This window comes from Apodemus sylvaticus, chromosome 7 (genome assembly GCF_947179515.1).
Source record: "Apodemus sylvaticus chromosome 7, mApoSyl1.1, whole genome shotgun sequence".
In the NCBI taxonomy this organism is placed as follows: domain Eukaryota; kingdom Metazoa; phylum Chordata; class Mammalia; order Rodentia; family Muridae; genus Apodemus; species Apodemus sylvaticus.
In genome coordinates, this window is record NC_067478.1 from 112947968 (window position 1) to 112965022 (window position 17055).

The following is a 17055-nucleotide window of genomic DNA, read 5'->3' on the forward strand; positions in this document are numbered from 1 at the left end:
TTGACTGGCATTTACCTACTGGACACAGTTATGTTGTGAAGAACCTTGGTGCCACCTTGATGGAAATAGAGCCTTGAAAAGACTCAGGAGCAACCACTGGATGTCAGACTGAAGCCCCAGAAGTTATCAGCCTCAATGATCAGTGCAATCTGATTTCTTCATTTTACAACAGGGACAGACTCCTATTATTTTCTTTCCTACCTTATGAATTTTGGTTAACAGAATGCTAGCATTAAGCAAGACACTTCTGTTTTATACCTTCAAGGTCACAAAATGTATAGACTGTATTGATAGCAAGTGTAGGATGCTCAGGAAAAGGTATTTGGAAAGTGTTTGAAATGTGAGCACCTTGATGCTTGGGAAAGCATTTGCAGATCACACTCAGGTGCTGGGTTTCAACATAAAACTTAAAAACACACAAACCTGAAGACATTACATGGTAACTAAAAGCCAGTATTAGAAAGTAATCAAACATTGATTTTCCTTAACTGTGCAAAGTAATTAAAAGTAGTATGTCCCTGGAACCCACATATTATGCTAGCCTCAGCAAGTCTCTTAATTCCTTCAGAGCAATTTTTTCATCTTTCTAATGAAGCTGAGGTACATGTGTAAACCACCAGATCCACTGCCAGGACAGAGAAGCCACCACCTGTTTCCACATGAAAATTCTGTTAATAATGTTGTTCTAAAACAGCTCACATGAGGCTACAGAGATACTCAGCAGACAGCAGCAACAGCTGTTCTTCCAGAGGACCAAGGTTCAATTGCCAGAACCTCAGAGACATCTGCAGCAGACAAGTTAATCCAGTTCCACCTTTAACTCTTGAGCTTGCTTATTGTGCAGACAGGCTGTCTCTACCCAGGCTACCTGGATAGCAAGGGAAGATTGTGAAGAACTGCTTTTGTGTTGCAGACCCCACCTAGGGAGTCTTTGACCAAAACAACATTTTTAGCTCATCCGTGTGTGATTCAAAAGGCAGTAGGTACTTTTTACTCAGAGAGACAATAGATACTTTTGACAAGGAGAGACACTCTGAGTAATGAGTTAGTTCATCAGGCTGGGCCTAAAGGCTGCAGCCAGTTAGTTCACCAGGCTGAGGGCTAGAGGCTGGAGCTGATCCAGCTGATCGCCCAGGGCCTAGGGTGGCCCCAGGCTGAGGCTAGGGACTACAGGGAACTGATGGGGGGAGCCTGGGGTGGGGGTGGGGGGCTATGGCAGCCCCAAGCTTGGCACAGAGAAGAATGCAACAGACAGACCAGGCAGAATTTTCCCAGGCTCTCTGTTTGGGATTTCTGGGTCACCCTAGTGAAAATTCCCAGTTTTGTAGTCTGGTCTCAAATTGATGGTCTTTCTCCACCCCAACTCCTCCCCAAAACGGATGCTAAGGAGGTAACAAGATTCTTCATTACTAAGAGCTGGAATGTAGGCTCACATTCGAGGCTTCCCAGTGCTGACAATCCACAGACAGCCCTCACCCCCAAGTCACCATCTTGGACTCTCTCCTCCTTGGCAGAGCTTCTTTCTGTAACTGCTCTTTTGGACAGTTGGAATCACAGATCCAAACATTCCTAGCACAGTCTTCGGATAAAGGGACCATTAAAGCCCTGTCCAGGCCAACTGTTCTCAGTGGGAACGATGAGTATCATAGTCACCTTCCTTTCCCAGAGCTGCTGAGGTCTGCCTGCCTCCTCCAAGACCCACTTATGTTTCTGTTTCCACTGAGGTAGAGGGCACAGGTCCAGCTTCTGAAGATCCCGCAACCACTCTCCTCTTCTCGTTTTTCCCACCTGCCTTCAGAAACCTTGCAGGAAACTCACAGCTCAGGTGAAGGCATCAGCACAGACCCAGGAAGCGACTTTCTAAGCAGTAGTTGCCAAGAGAGCTCAGGACAGACAAGCCCATCAGCCAAATGTCAGAGCTGTTTACCTGAACCTGTGTGGGCGTGCCTCGTATGTTAAGGACTACATTACCCAGGAGCCTCTGGAAACTATGGTAAGTAAAAAAAGGACATTTTCACCAAGGTCCACTATTGGGAATTATCAGGAATAGTGGACTTCATGGTTCAGAACAGGTGCCTATCTAATAACTGCAATGTGAAATTCCTTCACCTTTCTCTCATGTGAACCCCCAAGTGTCCCAAGTAGTATTGAACCTGAGAAGGAGCTCCTGTGTGTTCATCCTATAATCAGACCAAATATATCTCTGGGCTACATGGAGCCATAGAAAATCTCTGTGATATCTGTTGTAGGGTAGTCACCAGTCTGGTTACAGCACACAGTAATTTTCAAGTTCATTTTGAAATAGAACTGAAAGGTCAAGTCACCAATGAAATGGGGTTAAAAAGAGAGAATAGGGGTTAAAGGAGTGTGGCTCTGTGGTGTGGGGGAAGGGGTGCCCAGGTGGGCCCTTGTTCAAGCACCTCTTCCCCCTGAGGGACCACACGCACACAGGCATGATATAGAATAGAGTTTATTCAGGGCAGAGGTTGGGATTTAGAGGCCAGCCATGACCACATGGAGAGACGGGGGAGGGGAGGAGAGCCCAAGGGGCAGAGAGGTGAGGGTGGGATGAAAGAGAGCAATGAGAGAGAGAGAGGGGATGAGGGGCAAGTAACCCCTTTTATAGTGGGCCAGGTCTATGGGGCAGGGCATACTGGCTGTTGCCAGGTAAATGTAGGGTGGAGCTTAGACAGAATACTACCAAGAACCAACCATTTTGGATCTCCATTTTAATAGGAGGAAGCCACAAGAAACTATGTGGATTTACAAGAGACAAAAGTTATGTTGCATGTTGCCAATAATGTTTAGAAATAACTGGAATTTGAAATGAAAACAAATTACTTACTAAAATTGAAATGATATTTTTAAATCGTCAATTGAATAAAAAAAAAATTCAAACTGAGTGTGGCACATGCCTTTAATCCCAGCACTCCAGAGGCGGAAACAGGCGTTTGAAGCCAGCCTGGTAAACAGAGTGAATGCCAGGACAGACAGAACTAAACAGAAAAACCCGTCTCAAAGAGGGGGGTCAGTAGGGAAGAGGTGGGAGGCATACTCAGGAGTCAAACAAAATCTAAACATATTAAAACAGTCCCTGCCCAGAGTTGATGATACATTACGCATTATTAAGATGAAATTTTCACCATAAACTAAATATTCACTATAATCTCAATGACAATGTTTCCGTTTGTAGAGTGAAAGACCTAAGGGCCTCACACTTACAGGGGATCCGCTTGTCTTCAACATCTCAAGTGCTGATATTAAAGGTGTGCACCACCAGGCCTGGCCCTTAATAACTTACTCCTAACAAATAAAGTAATGAAGTGTCATTTTGAGGACTGTCTTATAAAGAAACTGTACCTGTAGCCTCTATTTGTGCATTCTTTCTTCCTCTTCGTTTATTATTTGGCCAGAAGGGAACCAAATGCCATTTGCAGGTTGGGCTGTAGAAGGAGCCATGGGAATAATCTTGGAAACCAGGATACAGCTCAAGTGGAACTTGAGATGACTGTAGGCCTGAATATGATGTTAATAAAATGGTAATTAAGTTTTATTTTTATCTGTTTGCTTGAGACAGGGTCTCTCTACATAGCCCTGGCTATCCTAAAACTCACTGAATGTATCAAACTGGTTTTAACGCCACAGAGATCTGCCAACCTCTGCCTCCTGAGTGTTGGATTAAAGGTGTGTACCACCATGCATGTTCTGGAGGTAACTGAACTGTAGGTTAAAGAAGCTCTTGAATAAATTGCATATAAAAATAATAATTTGAATTTTGTATAATCTTTAAAAAAAATCCTTTTATTGCCAGGCACAACTAGCAGACCTCTGAGTTCAAGGCCAGCCTGATATACACAGTGAGTTCTAGTACTACTCAGAGCTGCACAGAGAAATCTTATTTCCAAAAAATTAATAAAATGAATATCCATTTATGATACTAATATATTTTCAGGAACTGAACTACCCTGTTGTTCGATAATAATTGTCTATTGAACTCCAAGTTCATACTGTGGGTCCAAACTGCATTTCTATGATCATTCCTCTGGAATTAATACCCAGAGTGGCATTCACTTTAGAGAATGAGGCAGGGGTGCCCTCTTGTGACAAACCTGTTGCATACATTTGTAAATACATAGTTTTCAGTAGCATGTGAAACCATCTGATATCAAATCACTTTACAAACATGGAATGTCCAATGACACCCTTCACAATAGCCACAAACAGCATAAAGTATCTTGGGGTGCCTCTAACCAAACAACGGAAAGATCTATACGACAAGAACTTCAGATCTCTGAAGAAGGAAATCCAAGAGGACCTCAGAAAATGGAAAAACCTTCCATGCTAGTGGAATGGCAGGATTAATATAGTTAAAATGAACATCTTGCCAAAAGCAATCTACAGATTCAATGCAATCCCCATCAAAATTCCTACTCAGTCCTTCATAGAGTTAGAAAGAGAAATTTTCCAATTCATCTGGAATAACAACAACAACAACAAAAAAAAAAAAAAAAAAAAAAAAAAAAACCCAGGATAGTTAAAACTATTCTCAACAGTAACAGAACTTCTGGGGGAATAAGTATTCCAGAACTCAAACATTACTACAGAGCAATAGTGATAAAAACTGCATGGTACTGGTACAATGTCAGGCAAGTGGATCAATGGAATAGGATTGAAGACCCAGAAATGAACCCACACACCTATGGTCACTTGATCTTTGACAAAGGAGCTGAAAACATCCAGTGGAAAAAAGATAGCCTTTTCAACAAATGGTGCTGGTTCAACTGGAGGTCAGCATGCAGAAAATGCAAATTGATCCATTCTTATCTCCTTGTACTAAGCTCAACTCCAAGTGGATCAAGGACCTCCACATAAAACCTGACACACTAAAACTAATAGGAAAGAAACTGGGGAAGACCCTTGAAAACATGGGCACAGGGAAAATTTCCTGAACAGAACACCAGTAGCTTATGGTCTAAGATCGAGAATTGACAAATGGGACCTCATAAAATTACAAAGTTTCTGTAAAGCAGAGGACACTGTCAAAAGGACAAAACGTCAACCAACAGATTGGGAAAGGATCTTCACCAACCCTAAATCCGACAGAGGACTAATATCTAATATATACAAAGAACTCAAGAAAGTAGAGCCCAGAAAACCAAATAACCCTATTAAAAATTGGGGTACGAAGCTAAACAAAGAATTTTCACATGAAGAACTTAGGATGGCTGAGAAGCACCTTAAGAAATGTTCAACATCATTAGTCATTAGGGAAATGCAAATCAAAACAACCCTGAGATTTCACCTCACAGCAGTCAGAATGGCTAAGGTTAAAAACTCAGGAGACAGTAGGTGTTGGCGAGGATGTGGAGAAAGAGGAACATTCCTCCACTGCTGGTGGGATTGCAAGATGGTACAACCACTTTGGAAAGCAACCTGGCAGTTCCTCAGAAACCTGGCCATGACACCTCCAGAGGACCCTGCTATACCACTCCTGGGCATATACCCAGAGGATTCCCCGGCATGCTATAAGGACACGTTCCACTATGTTCATAGCAGCCCTGTCTGTAATAGCCAGAAGCTGGAAAGAACCCAGGTTTCCCTCGACAGAAGAATGGATATGAAAAAATGTGGTATATTTACACAATGGAGTACTAGTCAGCCATCAGAAACAATGAATTTATGAAATTCTTAGTCAAATGGATGGAGCTGGAGAACATCATACTAAGTGAGGTAACCCAGTCTCAAAAGATCAGTCATGGTATGTACTCAGTGATAAGTGGATATTTGCCTAGAAACGTGGAATACCCAAAACATAATCCACACATCAAATGATGACCAAGAGGAACGGAGGAGTGGCCCCTGGTTCTGGAAGGATTCAGTGCAGCAGTATAGGGGAATACCAGAACAGGGTAGTGGGAAGGGGTGGATGGGGAGAATAGGGGGAGGGAAGATGGCTTACGGGACTTTCAGGAAGTGGGGAGGCAAAAAAGGGGAAATCATTTGAAATGTAAATAAAAAATAAATTGAACAAATAAAAAAAGGGAAAAAATGAATTGTCCTGCATTACTAAACCAATCCATACCAAAACTTTTAAGTAAAGGAAGGGTCAATGTCCCAGAGAGCTTGCTAGCATTAACGGCTGGTATGAATAATTCGCAGTAATTTGTTCCTCCTTAATTATGCCAATAGCTCTAACAACATCTGAGTGAAATAGAGGCTGATCACCACTTAAATGGGTAGCAAAGATGCTCTTTTCCTACTCTGAATTCAGACAGATTCCCAGGAGAAGAGGAAACCTTCCACCAAGGAAGTCCCCTGAGCTGTGTGTGCTTCACTGTGTTTCCACCCTGACGGTCTCACTGGAGGAGGTGTCTGCCTTTCAAAGGTCAGCGGGTTACACTCTGAAGTATTAAAGCATTTTGTCAATTACACATATGTTAAACGATTAGTAACTGAGGAAAGAGAGCGGCTTAGTGGTTTAGAACACCGGCTCCCTCAACAAAGACCTGGGGCTCAGTTGCCATAATGCACATGGCACAACCAACCATCCTCAACTCCAGTCCCAGGGACCCAAGGTCATCCTCTGATGCCTGCAGGCACAACGCTCATATTGTACACAAATATGCATACACACAAAACAATGACTCATATTAAACTAATGAGATGAACATGTCTAAAGTTTTAAAACAAAGCCACACAGTAGTAATACATGCCTTTAATCCCAGCACTTGGAAAACAGGGGTAGGCTGATCTCTGAATTTAAAGCCTACCTGGTCTATAGAACAAATTCCAGGATACCCCGGACACACAGAGAAACCCAGTCTCAAAAAAATTAAATAATTAAAAAAAGGTAAAGAAATTTGTATTTAAGTAAAAGAAGAATAGGTTGGTATATTGAAATGACTTCAGGAAAGATATCTGGAAGAAAAAACTTTTTTGAAACTGAACATGAACAAGGAATATATGAAAAACAGAAATGTCCAGTTGTACTCCTCCACTGCTGGTGGGGTTGCAAATTGGTACAACCACTCTGGAAAGCAGTCTGGCGGTTCCTCCGAAAACTGGGCACCTCACTTCCAGAAGATCCTGCTATACCACTCCTGGGCATATACCCAGAGGATTCCCCACCATGTAATAAGGATACATGCTCTACTATGTTCATAGCAGCCCTATTTATAATTGCCAGATGCTGGAAAGAACCCAGGTATCCCTCAACAGAAGAGTGGATACAAAAAATGTGGTATATCTACACAATGGAGTACTATTCAGCCATTAGAAACAATGAATTCATGAAATTCTTAGGCAAATGGATGGAGCTAGAGAACATCATACTAAGTGAGGTAACCCAGACTCAAAAGGTGAATCATGGTATGCACTCACTAATAAGTGGTTATTAACCTAGAAAACTGGAATACCCAAAACATAATCCACACATCAAATGAGATACAAGAAGAAAGCAGGAGTGGTCCCTGGTTCTGGAAAGACTCAGTGAAACAGTATTTGGCAAAACCAGAACGGGGAACTGGGAAGGGGTGGGAGGGAGGACAGGGGAAGAGAAGGGGGCTTACGGGACTTTCGGGGAGGGGGGGGGCTAGAAAAGGGGAAATCATTTGAAATGTAAATAAATTATATCGAATAAAAAAAATGTATCAAATAAAAAAAAAAGAGTGAGGTAAACACAACCTCACAAAGTTCTTACACCAGAGAAACCCACAAAAGCTAGGTGTCCCCAGAATTTATCTTGATAAGGAAAATTCATTGTGTAAAGAGTCAGGGCAAGTCATAAATATTTCAGCTTTATGGCTAGGCTGGTGGCTACAGTATTTTTGTAATACATTCGAAGAAAAGCATTCCTAAAATATTGAATTTTCATGGAATATAAAGTTTGCCATCCAATAATTCTTCTTGCTCTAAATAAAATCAATATTGGATTGCAGCAGCCACAGGGTAGAATGCATTAGAAGCCTCAAAAAAAAAAAAAAGAAAGAAAGAAAAAGAAAAGAAATGTCCAGTTGTGGTATGCGAAGGAACAGTCTCTGCATGGCAGGGAGCTCTGAGGGAAGGGGTGTGTCTGGGAGCATCGAAAAGAACAACTCGAAGTCAAATTGTGGAACCAAGCTGACTTCCTAAGTTCTGCTGAGATGGCTTTCCAGACTGTTCTCTCTCTCTCTCTCTCTCTCTCACACCGTCCCTCCCTCCATCCCACCCTCCCCACCCTCTGACAGAATTTTTACTATTCTAAAATCCTTCTGGTTGAGATAGCTCTCTCTGCTACTAAAAAGTCTAAAACCTATGTAGATGACTCACTCAGAGGAAGGGTCTGGAGGGCACATGGATCTCCCTGGGAGGGGGAGATAGAATGCATATTATGAATGAACTAGCACAGGTGGAAACAGGAATAGGGTGGTCAGTGGGGAGGGGTAACAGAGATGGGGTAGAGGGAGAGGATTCAGGGAGAGACAGAATGGAGGGGCATTTTAGGAATGATATGGAAACCTGGTACAGCGAACTTCCTAAACTATATGAAGGTAATCCTAATGAGGTCTCCTAATAATAAGGGAGTCCTAGCTGGGAATCTCTCATCATGCAACAAGGCTCCCAGTACTGAGACTAGGTTGCATTCATTTGAGTTGTTGGCCAAGGGAGTCCCATAAAAATCTCCAAACAATCCAGGTTGATGCCAAGACAAAAAGGATCTCTGCATTAACAGTGGGCTGTCATTGCTGAGGACAACACCCAGGCAACCACTAAAGATGGAGAAGTCAAACTGGGGCCTACATGGAGCCTTCGTCCCTATGTTCTAGTTTCTTTGGTACGGAAGGTATACTCTGTAGGCTACCAAAAGAGAATGTAAACATCAACCCAGCAACAAAACCTATGACCTACTATCTGTCCTGCCTGCAAAATGTGCTAGGGCGATGGTGGCACAGAACTGGTGGGAGTAGCCAGCCAATGTCTAATTTGGCTTAAAGCCTACTCCAAGGGAAGGAACCCATATCCAAACTGCTTAGGTAACCAAGAACTAGAAGCTAGATAGCCAGATACTTAGGGTAAAACCAAACACTACTACTCTAACAAAATAAAATTTCAATAAAAAGATTCTGAATGATAGTCTGCTTTGCCTATAGAAAGGTGCCTTATTCAGTTATCACCAGAGAAGTTTCCTCTGGCAGCAGATGGGAACAGATGCAGAGATCCACAGGCAGGCATTACAGGGAGAGAGAGGCCAAAAGGGAGATCTCTATCAATCCCCCCCCTCCCAGAGCTCAGGGAACTCACAGAAGAGGAAGCAGAAAATAGTGGTAGAGTCAGAAGGAATGAAGGACACCAGGAGAACAAGGCCCTCTGAATCAACTAAGCAAGGAGATCACCAACATTGCAGCAGCAAGCACAGGGTCGACAGAGGTCTGCACCAGGTCTAGTCTACTTTCAGCCTAGTATTTCTATGAAACTCCTGAGTGTGAGAACAAGTGGGTCTCTGACTCTTGGGCCTGCTCTTGGAACTTCCTCTTGTTGGGTTGCGGTGTCTAAAGTCAATATGATAGCTTTTGCTTTATCTTATTATAACTTATTTTGTAATATTTGGCTGTTATCTCTTAGAAACCTGGTTTTTTTTTGCTAATGAGACACAGAAATGAAGGGGAGCGGAAGGGAGAGGAGGACAGAAACTGGAGGGAGGGGTTGAGAGAGAAAAATATAATCAGGATATAGTATATGAAAAAGAAACTGTTTCCAATGAATGTGAAAATGAAAAAAAAAATAAAACAGCCTCACTTACCAGCAGAATGAAAACAACTAACTTATAAGAAAATTTGGAGCATATATATCAAGCAGCCTGTGGCATAAACTCTAAAAGAGGTGTCATGGTTAATTAACATTGATTGTCATTTTGATGCACCTGGGAAGCAAGATGCTGAACTGAGGAAGGGCCTCAATCAAACTGCCCTGTGTGCCTGCCTGTGGGCATTTTCTGTGAGCTAATTAATGTAAGAGGGTCTAGTCCACAGTGAGGAGCTCTATTCCTGGTCAGATGGGCCTGGGCAATATGAGGAAAATACATGAATGTAACCCTGGACACAAACCAGCAAGCAGCAGTCCTCTGAGGTCTCTGCTTCAGTTCCAGTTTCCTGGTTTCTGTCTCCCTTAAGTTCCTGCCTTCACTGCCTTTAGTTGGACAGAAACTTGTGAGAAAATTAATATTTTTCCTCCTCAGATTTGCTTTTAGCCATAATGTTTATCCAACGACAAAAACCAAACTAGAAGAAGCCTAAGTGAGAAATGTAATACTCCTCCCTTTGAGAGAATCAGCCCTTCCCACCCTGTTATCTCTCTGGCACTTACACTCCTGGGCCTGGTGAGACAGCTAGAGGACCTGGGAGCAACCTGGTACAATGTGTAGCCTCAGGATGAGAATCATGGACACCTTTACAAACTGCTGCAAATAGAATCAGGCTAGATCTGACTCCTCAGAGTCCTGGGCTTGCATTCACACTGCTTAGGTAGTTGTTACAACCTGAAGTTGTCAAAAGAGAAGAGAAGAAATTAGTGGGTTCAAGAAGAAACTTAGGTCCAGTTTACACAGGTAACAAATAGTTCAGGCTAGCCATTATGATCCCTGCTATCCACAGGAGAATATCCAAATCTCTGAACCCATCCATTCCCTGCTTAGGACTATCATTAGCTAGTCTGAACTGGTTGACTCATTTCAACTATTAACTCCATCCTCTGAGCAAAAAAGCATACATCCTACCTTTGGCATCATCAGAAAATGGCAAATGTGGGATGCCTACTGTTAAGTGACATGACTTTTCCTGAGGATACACAATACATGTCTGTTTATCCCAGAGAGGGAGCCCATGACATACTAAAGTACAGGTCACATCTAAGTTCAACTTGATGAATCAATGAGTCTTATTGAGGACTGCATACAGGAATATGAGTGAGAGGTTAGTAACAGGAAAAGAAATGACTCAAAAACCACCCCGGCTGGATGACAGTTTCCAAGAGCTAGGAACCTGGAGTTGACTGTGCAGCCTGCAGGCAGCTGGACAAGATCCAGAGTGTCCCTTCCAGATGACTGTCTTGGTCCAAACGTCTTCCAGGCAACTCTGAGATTTTCTGCTTCTTCCAGACAGCTGGTCTGCTTTCAATCTTCTTTCAGCTTGGCGTATCTGAGATTTACTCTCAGTAGTTTTTATTGTTTACTTTGGGAGGAAGGGGGTCTGGTGAATATGATATGTTTCAGGGACTTCCTGAAACTATTTTGAGTTATTTACACATTTGTCTTACAGAGCTTCCCTTGCAGATGAAATGTTTAAATTTATGGAGAAACTCCTAGAACACACCTAACACACACACACACAGACACACACACACACACACACAAAACACAACTTTCTCATGCTGAATTTGGCGAGAGAATCTATATTTAAAAAAAAACTTTCTACAGATGGGAAAGGCTAAAAACAAAAAAATATAAAGGGAGAAACCATCAGCCTAACGCAAGTACAGCATGGTTGATGAAGAAAAATCCAATGACTCTAGGCCTTTCTCCTACTAAGTCTCTCAAGCAGCATCCTTCCTTTGCTCTTGGATGTGGTGAAGATCTTTTGAACCACCTAGGGCTCCAGAAGTCACATCCTAGCACCATGGAACTCAGAAATCTCATGTCTCTTTAGCAGGCATTGTCTCTTTGTTTTGTTTAGTTTTGATTTGATTTTGAAACTGGGTTTCTCTGTGTAGCCCTGGATGTCCTGGATCTCTCTCTGTAGACCAGGCTAGCCTGAAACTAAGAGATCTGCCATGCACCACAACACTCAGCCCTAACATTTATTATTTCATGTGTACATAATAAGAGCTTAATGACCAATGACTGCATAAAGTTTGAAAAGGAGGGCTAAAGAGCAAACTCTGTGGTTAATAGCACTTGTCATTCCAAAGACCCAGATTCAGTTTCCAGCATCCACATGGTGGGTCACAACCATCATTAACTCCAGTTCAAGGGAATCCAGTTCCTTTTTCTACCCTCCTCAACACTAGGCATTGACGTGATCCACATGGATGCATGCAGGCAAAACACTTACACTCAAAAAATAAGTCTTTCAAAGTTTTACTTAAAATGAAAATGATGGAAAAGACCCAGTCAAGCTGCAGTGTGAACACTGGTGTGCAGTGTGACTTGGGTTATATGGAACACTAGTTTCATGCTAAGGTGGGGCTGATGCGCAGTGTTTGGTTCTGGTAAAGGCTCTTTTCCTCTTGTCAGTTACTGTGTTTCACCCCCATAGATGCCAATAGCAGGATGAAAGGGATCTGGACTTAGGGATTTTGAACCTGTTGACCCTAAACATCACTGTAGCTGTGTCCCTGTTGTGGCCAGAAATATATCCAAAGAGCATCACACACCTTCAAGGAGTGAATTGTGTCTGACAGGCAAAGTCTGTTAGTAATGTCAGGAAGAAGTAGCTATTCTGTAGGCAGTGGCAGATAAGGAAAGTGACATTGGAAAACAGACAAGACCGTATTCAGAAACTCATTCTTCTGACTCCCTTCCCATGTGCATTCTGTGGTATCCCACGCCATTCTTATGAAGCCCAAGGCTCTTCTATCAGGTTCAGCATATCTGGTGCTGTGCTGAGGTCTCTGGTCCATTTGGAGTTGAATTTTGTGCCAGGTGATGAGTGTATGTCTATTTGCATTCTTCTGCATGCAGCCATCCAGTTTAACCAGCACTATTTTTGGAAGATGCTGTCTTTTTGCCAGTGTGTACTTCTGGTTTCTTTATCAAAAATCAACTGCCTGTAAGTGTTTGGATATTTGTATGGTCTTCAGAGAAAGTGGAGATTAGTCTTGAAAACATTGGCCCAGAAAAAGATTTTCTGAACAGATCACCAATAGCATAACCAATAAGAACAACAATTAATAAATGGGATTCCATAAAACTGAGAAGCTTCTACATTGCAAAGGACACCATCATTCAGACAAAGCACCAGGTTACAGAATGGGAAAAGAATTTTTTGTTTACGAATTACCATTCAACAAAGGACTAATATCTAAAATATACGAAAAAAAAACCTCAAAGAACTGAAAATCAAGAAAACAAATTACCCAATTATAAACATCAGGTTCAGATCTAAACAGAATTCTCAATAGAGGAAACACAAAAGGCTGAAAAACACTTAAAGAAAAGCTCAACAGCCTTTGTCATCAAGGAAACTAAAATCAAAATTACTTTGAGAGTTCATCTTGCACAGATCAGAACAGCCAAGATCAATAAAACAAAGGACAGCTCATGCAAGCAAGGATTTTGAATAAAGGGAACAATCTTCCATTGATGGCGAAGTACAAACTTCTACAGCCACTGTGGAAATCAGTGTGATGGTTCCACAGGAAGCCAGGACTTGACCTACCTCAATATCCAGCTATACCACTTGGGCATTTACCCAAAGGATGCTTCATCCTACTACAAGGAGACTTGCTCCACTGCTTAATTCAGAATATTATAAATTAAAAATAGCCTAGGTGTTCATCATTGGATAGAGAAATGGGTAAAGAAATATATGGTATATTTATGAAATGGACTATGAAATCATAAAATTTACCATACATATTATGTATTTACTGTGATATTTATGAAATGCATAAATAAATGGAGCTAGAAAAAGTTAATCTTGAGTGAGGTAACACAGACTCAAGAAGACAAATATTGTGTTTTCACTTCTATGTGGATGTCAGCCATTAAGTGTTTGATAAGCAAGCTACAATCCATATAACCAGAGAGGTTATATAGCGAGTAAGGGACTAGAAGGTTGGGAGGGATCTCCATAGGAAGGAGAAATAGAAAAGGTAGTTATATGGTCAATTTTGGAGAAGGTACCATGAGGTGCTGAGAAAAAGGTATATTCTTTTGTTTTAGGATAGAATATTCTATATATATATCTGTTAAATCTATGTCTAAATATATATCTGTTAAATATATATCTGTTAAATATATATCTGTTAAATATATATCTGTTAAATTGGTCCAAAGCTTCAATTAGTTTCACTGTGTCCCTGTTTAGTTTCTGTTTTCCTGATCGGTCCATTGAGGAAAGTGCAGTGTTGAAGTCACCCACAATTATTGTGGGTATTATCAGTGTATTATCAGTGAAGCAGTATTCAGCAAAACCAGAATGGGAAAGTGAGTCTGAAATGCAGCAGAGCTTGTCAGAGGAGCACATAGACTATTGGCTATTCCTCCATCACCCATTCCATGAGTTGATTCCCATTAACTTGTTCATTCTTGCCACTCATCCTGGTAACATTATACAAGTCACAAGTGGTAATATTCTATTCTGAGCATGTATTTATAAATTATCCAAAAGGGGCCCAATTTGCCCAACAAACTTGAATAATCTTTCCACAGGTACTTACAGAAGTTTTCCAAATAAATGGTTGACATTTTTGCCTAACATAAGAAAACTGACTGGAACTGGGACAAACAGAATCTCAGTAATATTTTCCCAGGTTTGTTTTATAGACCATGCCATTAATCTCTGTAATTGAGTTTGAGATCCAGTAATGTTAATTCTGGGTAAAATACAATTTTAGTATTGCATTTCAAGACATGGTTTTTGTTCTAGGCAAATTGATTCTTTACATCCAGCATATGAAAAATGTATATCATCTCTATTCAAATATGTAGTTATTCCATGGAAGGGATCAAATGCCAGGGGTAGTATATAAAACAATATCAACTTTCCCCCATATAGATGGTTCAAATAAAGGCGGATTTGGAATATGAGCCCAATAATGAACATTTTCCTTCAGCAGAGGAAACAGTAAGCAAAGCACACGTGGATAAGAATAAATGTTCTGCAGTAGATGTTTTACCCGCATGGGTCAGCATCTTTCGCCTGTCTGTTGTTAACCGTTTCACCTGACCCCAAGTAGGCAAAGGGGCAACAGCAGCACGAATTCTTCTCCTCTGTCTTTTCTGCACCTGTAAAGAAGCCAAGGCCTCCATCTTTGCTGTAAGATCCTTTAATACTTCAGCCAGTTCTGTTGGTAGGAACTTCAGAGGATTACTTGGACAGTGCCTCTGGTAAGGCACCGTTCTGTGTGGCCCTTGCTTGGATCCATCCTCCAGGCTGCCAGTATAGTTGTACATCCTGTACTGAGATAAAACCATATCCCCTTCCCAAATACAATAAAGTGCCTTCCTGCCATACTGCATCTTTAGCAAGTTTTACCCGAACTAGCTTACTGAGAATAAAATGTTTATCTGTTCTAGTGAGAATATCTCCTTGTGGTAAATTTAGAAAATTAACAATAAATAAAAATTTTGACATAGTTGCTCTTAGACTACTAATCTCCATTCAAGTAGCATGTCATCCTTTTTCTTCTTTTTTAATTTTTCAATTTGTTGTTTCATAGTGTGATGAACTCTTGCCAAACTTTGCCTCTCCTTGAGGATTACACTCAATCCCAGTAACATTATCTATATTGTATTGTTGGCAAAAAAAAATTAAATGGTTGGGATGTGTAATCTGGTCTATTATCAGTCTTTATTCTATTTTTCTTTTATTTTATTCGATATATTCTTTATTTACATTTCAAATGTTTTCCCTTTCGTGGATCCCTCCTCCCTGAAAGTCCCACAAGCCCTCTTCCCTCCCCCTGTTCCCCAATCTGCCCCTTCACACTTCCCTGTCCTGGTATTCCCATACACTGCTGCACTGAGCCTTTTCAGGACCAGGGGCCACTCCTTCCTTATTCTTGGGCATCATTTGATATGTGAATTGTGTCTTGGGTATGCCAAGCTTCTAGGTTAATATCTGTTTATAGGTGAGTGCATACCATGAGTGTTCTTTTGAGACTGGGTTACCTCACTTAGGATGATGTTCTCCAGTTCCATCCATTTGTCTAAGAATTTCATGAATTCATTGTTTTTACTGGCTGAGTATTATTCCAATGTGTAAACATACCACATATTCTGTATCCATTCCTCCGCTGAGAGACATCTGGGTTCTTTCCAGCTTCTGGCTATTATGAATAGGGCTGCTGTGAATATAGTGGAGCATGTATCCTTATTACATGCTGTGGAATCTTTTGGGTATATGCCCAGGAGTGGTACAGTGGGTATAGCACGTGCTTTCTCCTGAGTTTTTGATCTTAGTCATTCTGATTGTTGTGACGTGAAATCTCAGGGTTGTTTTGAGTTGCATTTCCCTGATGACTAAGGATGTTGAACATTTCTTTAGGTGCTTCTCAGCCATTCGATATTCCTCAGGTGAAAATTCTTTGTTTAGCTCTGTACCCCATTTTTTAAGGGGGATATTTGGCTCTCTGGAGTTTACCTTCTTGAGTCTTTTGTATATCTTAGATATAAGCCCTCTGTCTGATATGGGTAAAGATCTTTTCCCAATTTGTTGGTTGCTGTTTTCTTATTTTGACAATGTCCTTTGCCTTACAGAAGCATTGTAGTTTTATGAGGTCCCATTTTTCAATTCTTGATCTTAGAGCATAAGCTTTGGTATTTTGTTGAGGAAAATTTCCCCTATGCCCATGTCCACAAGGGTCTTCCCCAGTGTCATTTCTAATCATTTCAGTGTGTTTGGTTTTATGTGGAAGTTCTTGACCCACCTAGATTTGAGCTTAGTACAAGGAGATAAGAATGGATCAATTTGCATTCTTTTGCATGCTGACCTCCAGTTGAACCAGCACCATTTGTTTAAAAGGCTATCTTTTTTTCCCACTGAATGGTTGTAGCTCCTTTGTCAAAAATCAAGTGACCATAATTCTGTGGGTTCATTTCTGGGTCTTCAATTCTATTCCACTGATCTACTTGCCTGTCACTGTACCAATACAATGCAGTTTTTAACACAATTGCTCTGTAGTACTGCTTGAGGTCAAGGATACTGATTCCCCCAGAATTTCTATTACTGTTGAGGATAGTTTTAGTTATCCTGGGTTTTTTTGTTATTCCAGATGAATTTGAGAATTGCTCTTTCTAAGTCTATGAAGAACTGAGTTTGTATTTTGATGGGGATTGCATTGAATCTGTAGATTGTTTTA

General features: G+C 41.2%; 1 protein-coding gene and 1 long non-coding RNA gene across 8 annotated transcripts in view; one reads left to right on the top strand and one right to left on the bottom strand.

Moving 5' to 3' along the window:
* LOC127689375 (nucleolar and coiled-body phosphoprotein 1-like) overlaps window positions 1-17055 on the bottom strand; it is a 568994-nt gene that overhangs the window by 391751 nt on the left and 160188 nt on the right. Inside the window, exon 1 of one of the 5 annotated variants that reach the window (XM_052188988.1) lies at window positions 3361-3397. The exons of the other annotated variants lie outside the window; for them this stretch is intronic. The gene's annotated coding sequence lies outside the window, so the exon portion shown is untranslated. Of the gene's footprint in view, window positions 1-3360; window positions 3398-17055 lie in introns of those variants that run through there. 5 annotated transcript variants of the gene reach the window in all.
* The window catches only part of LOC127689380 (uncharacterized), a 211744-nt gene that overhangs the window by 117062 nt on the left and 77627 nt on the right, over window positions 1-17055 (top strand). The gene's annotated exons all lie outside the window — the stretch shown is intronic.